The sequence below is a fragment of the Suncus etruscus genome, chromosome 11 (genome assembly GCF_024139225.1).
Source record: "Suncus etruscus isolate mSunEtr1 chromosome 11, mSunEtr1.pri.cur, whole genome shotgun sequence".
NCBI lineage: Eukaryota > Metazoa > Chordata > Mammalia > Eulipotyphla > Soricidae > Suncus > Suncus etruscus.
Window position 1 is genome coordinate 10,730,139 of NC_064858.1, and position 6,000 is coordinate 10,736,138.

Genomic DNA, 6,000 nt, shown 5'->3' on the forward strand with positions numbered 1-6,000 from the left:
CATGAAAGGCAAACGTTTTACCTCCATGCTATCTCTCCGGCCCTCTCCCTTTTTTCTTATCCTTTTTATCTCCAATGACGGTGGAATGGATGCTAAATCTACAACAAGCTGTAAAGTGGAGACCAGTTGCACTAGCATTCTGGGAGGTAAAGGAGGGAGATATGGGATGCATACTGGGAACAGGGGCAGAGAGAGGACAGCACTGGTGGTGGAAATGCCCCTCATTCATTGTCACTATGTACCATAAATGATGCAGTGAAAGTTTTGTAATGCACTTTGGTCACAATAAAAACTAAAAAAAAAAAAAAACAAGTAGCTGCCTGCAAAGGCAAGCACCTCCCACTAGTAGCATTTCTGGAACCCATGAAGGTTTCCAGGCTCAGGACACACTGCTGCCTTGCACACGTGAATATTGAGCTCCAAATTCTGCACCAGAATAAAAGGTGTGGTGGTGGGTACCAGAATCTTCAAGGGGTATACCCCAAACTGTACCAGAAGGGAAGGTAGGGGGCTCCTCTGAAGATCTGATGGGGGAAAAGATGATCTCCTAAGCAAGCCCTTTCAAGTCAGGAGGGCCTTTCAGGGAGGGTACTCCAGCGGGCTTCCCCGCAGGCACTAGACTTAAAATAGGAAAGTCCCAGCAGAGGCAGAGAGGAATACAGAGGGCAGGCCGCTTGCCTTGCATGTGGCCTAGTCATGTTCGAGCCCTGGAATTTTTATTATCCAGATTGCCTCCAGGAATGATCCCAGTGCAACTTTCCTCAGTCCTGGTTTTCCCAGAACTTGCTAGGGTGACCTAGGAAGCCCTGGAAGGAAGTGATGGGTTCCTTCCCACCATACGTACCCCTGACTGTACGTATCTTGACTCATAGCTCTGTACACAAAGATCAAACTTGGAGGGGGTCAGTGGTCCCTCTGGGGTGCTGGGGACCCCAGCAAAGGGAGCACACTGCCTGAAGGACTTACCATCAAGAAGATGCCGGCTCTCTGCTCCCCAATTCTCACGAGCCACCAGTGCACCAGTGCTTGGTTGCATCCCTTCTCCAGGGGCAACAGAACCAGCCAATACGCACTGTGACTTCATTCTGTCTTGGGCCACACCCCAAGCCACTCGTAGTGCGGTGCCCCGTACATTGGTGCCCACAGCAGCACACCCTAGGCCCGTCATTCTTCTCATCATTGGACAGCAAGGAATGTGCAAGCTTCAGAAATGACAGCCCAGTCTCTACCCCAAGCCCAACACCTGTCAGGACTGATGGCTGAACACAGGGCCTGAACACTTTCAGGGTGACCCCAAATCAAAGCAAAGGCTGGGCCGGACACTACCTGACTGTTCCCCGACTAGGAAGAAGGAAGCTAGGCAGTGGCATCTGGAACGTGTGAGGAGTTAATGGCAGTGAGGCAGGAGGGTCCAACCTGCCTTGTCTCATGGCTAATAGCTCAGAGGCTGCTACAGGAGTCACACGCAGGAACATCGGGCTTTCCCAAACCAGTCTCTGCACCACATAAAGTCCCCTCAAGTCTCCACCATGTACCTCAACCGGAATTCATGCTCAGAATGATCTGCCCGCAGCCCAGCAGCCCCCCACCACCCATTCGCTTCCAGTCACTAAGCAGAATCTGCTGCCACTAGCTGACAAGACTGGAAGAGATGAGCCTATAGTCAATGGAATCGGCTCAACCATACAGCAAGGCAGGACTGTAAGCATCCTCCAATCAAGGTAGGGGAGGAGGCATGGTTCTCATCCACCAGTAGCTATTTTCCAGGAAGAGGACATCCATTGGTTCATGATGCTCTGAGGTATGGCTAGGGCATCTTCAGTCCAACTCTTCATCAACAGAAATTTTAGAGGATGCCTGTCTAGGTGTTTTTCCAAATGGTGTTCTTCCTTTTGGGCAGAGTGGAATCATTTGGGTGTGGATAAATAGCACAGCACCTTTGACAGCAACCTGCACATGGCAGACCTAACCCAGATTTGATCCACGAAGCCCATCAGTGCAGTGAGGTCCCACCACCCTTTTTTCCTTTTTGGTTTGGTTGCCACACCTGTTGGTGCTCTGGGCATCTCCCCCTTGCCCTCACTCAGAAGTGATTCCTGGCAGGCAAAGGGATCAAATTGGATGTCAAGAATTGAACCAGGTCAGTGTTGCAAATCAGCCCTTGATGGGGCTGACTGATGGACAGATGGAGGATGAGGTCTTTCTCCTCCAGCTCGGAGCACGCGTCTGTCACCCCGTTCAGCCGGCAGTTCTGAGGTGAATGTGGCAGGTATAAAGCTAACAGGCAGTCAGGCTTCAGAAGATATCAGCTTTATTCAGTGGACATGGCTGAAGCCAAAAGCCCCAGAATCAGCCCTCAAAAAAAAGCCCCTGCCTTCCACAGACCCTTGCTTTTATACATCAGAATCAGGTACCACTCTAGGGTGGGAGCAGAATCAGGTACCACCCCAGGGTGGGAGCAGAATGCCAGGTCACACCCTAGGGAAGGGCACAATCACTGATTAGGGTAGGATCAGTAACATAATAGTCCCTTGGAAATGTTTACACAACAGGTCGGTTGCTTGTGAGGCCATTGCCTACCAGCTGTGCAGTCACTCAGGCCCACCTACCTTGGAAGGTATAAGTGGAGAGCAATAGTGTTGTGCATAGGGCCAGTGCCTGACACTGACAATCTGGGTAGATCCTCGGCATCCCATAAGGTCCCTTGAGTACTGCCAGAACTTATTCTAAAGTGCAGGCAGGAGTAGCCCTGAAAATATCCAATTATTGTTATAACTATCCAGTAGTTATACCATCACCACCACCACCACCACCACCACCACCACAACAACAACAACAACAACAATAGCAACAGTAAAATAAAGTTTCCATAAGGCATACAAAAGTAGAGTTAGTAGGGCCTTTATTTGCATGTCGCTGACCAGGGTTCCAACCTATAAGGCCCACTGATCCCTTCCAGGAGTCAGTTCTGAGTGCAGAGCAAAAAGTGGCCCCTAGTTATTGCAGCTGTGCCACAAAAAAATAATTAAATGAGGGCCCAGAGAGATAGCACAGTGGAGTTTGCCTTGCAAGCAGCCGACCCAGAACCAAAGGTGGTTGGTTCGAATCCCAGTGTCCCATAGGGTCCCCCGTGCCTGCCAGGAGCTATTTCTGAGCAGACAGCCAGGAGTAACATCTGAGCACCTCCGGATGTGGCCCCAAAACAAAAACAAAACAAAACAAAAATAATTAAATGAATAAAATTGAAGAAACATATAGATATTGGTCAAAAACAAAGAAAAAGTTGTTAGGTGAGTTTGGGAGGCTATTGGAGCTCAGCAGTTATTTTACTAGTTGAATTATGTTGCTATTCCATGCGTGGGCTGTTTGGAGTTTTGTGTGGAGTTTGGGTTATTTGGTCTGTTTTTGTGTTCCTGAATACCATATTAAATGCCATGGATCAAATGCTCATCATTCTCATATAAAGGAAGCGCCATTGGCACTGTACTATTGTTCTGTTTCCTAGAGATTTTTAAGATTTGCAGAAACAGAGAGAGTGGTTTTGGGGGCTATTACTTATGGGGGGGATTTAATTCCAGTCTGAAGCATCATATCTCCAAGGTAATAGAAACTTTAGAAGAAAATTGGAAATCTTTGGGGTGGCTGGGTCCTTGAAATTGGTGACTGGGATGATGTGCTGCCCAGAATAACCTAGCTGGTAAAAGTCTCTGGAAATGAGGATTTTCACATTCTTTTTTTTTTTTGTGGGGGGGGCCCCACACCTGGCGGTGCTCAGGGGTTACTCCTGGCTGTCTGCTCAGAAATAGCTCCTGGCAGGCACGGGGGACCATATGGGACACCGGGATTCGAACCAATCACATTAGGTCCTGGATCGGCTGCTTGCAAGGCAAACACCGCTATGCTATCTCTCCGGGCCAGGATTTCCACATTCTTAATTGCCACTGAAGTTGAGGCTTGGCTGCAAGGGCTTACATGTTCTGGTGTTACTAATCCAGGATCTTTGAGATGTGAAGAGATTGTACAGGAGGTGAAGGCCTTGTCTTAAATGCAGTGTTTCTTCCATCTCCTCCATGATATTCTGTGACCTCCTCATCTACCAACCAGCAGAAAGTCTCTGGCTTTCTTCCCAAGTCCAAAAGTGTGTGCCCATAGGTAGTTTCAAACCATTTTATTTCATAGAACTATCCCTTCATTTTATTCACAGATTTTCAGTGAATTTTTTTCCTGGCTTTGATATTTGAGTGATGGTGGCTAATTTTGAGTTCTTGTGTCAATTGCAAAACCTATAAAAACTAAGAGAATCAAACTAAAATCTAAGGCCAACATCACAGAAACAAATTAAGATAAATATCTGTATGTTAGGATATATACAAAGAATCATCAATTTAAAAAAAACCTCTGTACCTCAAATAAAATAATGACTAGAAAAAAATGATACCTTCTAGATTGGGTGATCATATTGGCCCCAAACGGCTAGAAAAACATTTGTTTATCTGACAGAAAAAGTATAATCTGTGCTCGCTTCAGCAGCACATATACTAAAATTGGAACGATACAGAGAAGATTAGCATAGCCCCTGCGCAAGGATGACATGCAAATTCGTGAAACGTTCCATATTAAAAAAAAAGAAAAAAAAAAAAAAAAAAAAAGAGGGGCCGGAGAGATAGCACAGTGGCGTTTGCCTTGAATACAGCCGATCTAGGACCTAAGGTGGTTGGTTCAAATCCTGGAGTCCCATATGGTCCCCCATGCCTGCCAGGAGGTATTTCTGAGCAGATAACCAGGAGTAACCCCTGAGCACCACCGGGTGTGGCCCAAAAACAAACAAACAAAAAAAAAACAAAAAGAAAAAGAAAAAAAGAAAGAAAGAAAGAAAGAAAGAAAGAAGAAAGAAAAAGAAAGAAAGAAAGAAAGAAAGAAAGAAAGAAAAGAAAGAAAAGAAAGAAAGAAAGAAAGAAAGAAAGAAAGAAAAAAGAAAGAAAGAAAGAAAGAAAGAAAGAAAGAAAGAAAGAAAGAAAGAAAGAAAGAAAGAAAGAAAGAAGAAAGAAAGAAAAGTATAAATCAGTATAGAGAAAGCACTTCTAAAACTAACCACCTCAACCAAGAAGATACTATAATTCTAATGGGGGGAAACGAAGAAAAGTTATTTCCTGGGGGCCGGAGAGATAGCATGGAGGTAAGGCACTTGCCTTTCATGCAGGAGGTCATCGGTTTGAATCCCAGCACCCCATATGGTCCCCTGTGCCTGCCAGGAGCAATTTCTGAGCCTGGAGCCCCTAATTTTACAGTTAAAACATAGGTTTAGGCCTATATTTGCTGTATAAGACAGAATGTTCCTGTACTGCAACTGTATCTTCCACAGTGAGCCAATCACAACAAGCAAAGGTCCAAAGGTTATACTGTAATAGACGTCCTCTCTGACTCTGGCCAATCTAAGCAGGCTTTTGACAGTGTAGATTCGGGTACAGAACACTGTATAATTTGCATACATAACACTGTATAATTTGCATGCATAAAAAGCCTGCTTGGATTGGCTGAGTTAGAGAGGCGGTCTGGGCAGCCTTGCAGTGATTGGTGCAGGATTGAGTTGGAAAATTCGTTTTGTGGCAATATTCAGACAATTTTCGTTTAGCGGCATATTGAAACATTTTTCGGGATATACTCGGCGTATAAGACAACCCCCGATTTTCGGTTGACTTTTTTTGTTTCAAAAGTTGTCTTATATGCCGGAAAATACGGTAACTTCTTTCAGCATGATACTGTTCATTCTCTTCATTTTCAGACACATGGCATATATACACACACATATATATATATATATGTATATATATACATATATATATATATACACACACCTATGCCTATCTATGTATACATATTGTCATATAATTATCTGCATAGTTTGGTTTTTGTGGCCAATAGCATTGTTTCCAGACTTTGAGCATTGAGACTAATGCTGCTTTAACAAAGGAGCAGAAGGGGGCCAGAGTGGTGGTGCAA

General features: G+C 45.1%; 1 non-coding gene across 1 annotated transcript; it reads left to right on the top strand.

The window, feature by feature from the left end:
* The first annotated feature begins 4,514 nt into the window (after positions 1–4,514).
* Positions 4,515–4,621, top strand: LOC126023494 (U6 spliceosomal RNA). Its single transcript, XR_007500612.1, has one exon. It is a non-coding gene; the product is annotated as a U6 spliceosomal RNA (small nuclear RNA).
* Positions 4,622–6,000: the final 1,379 nt, after the last annotated feature.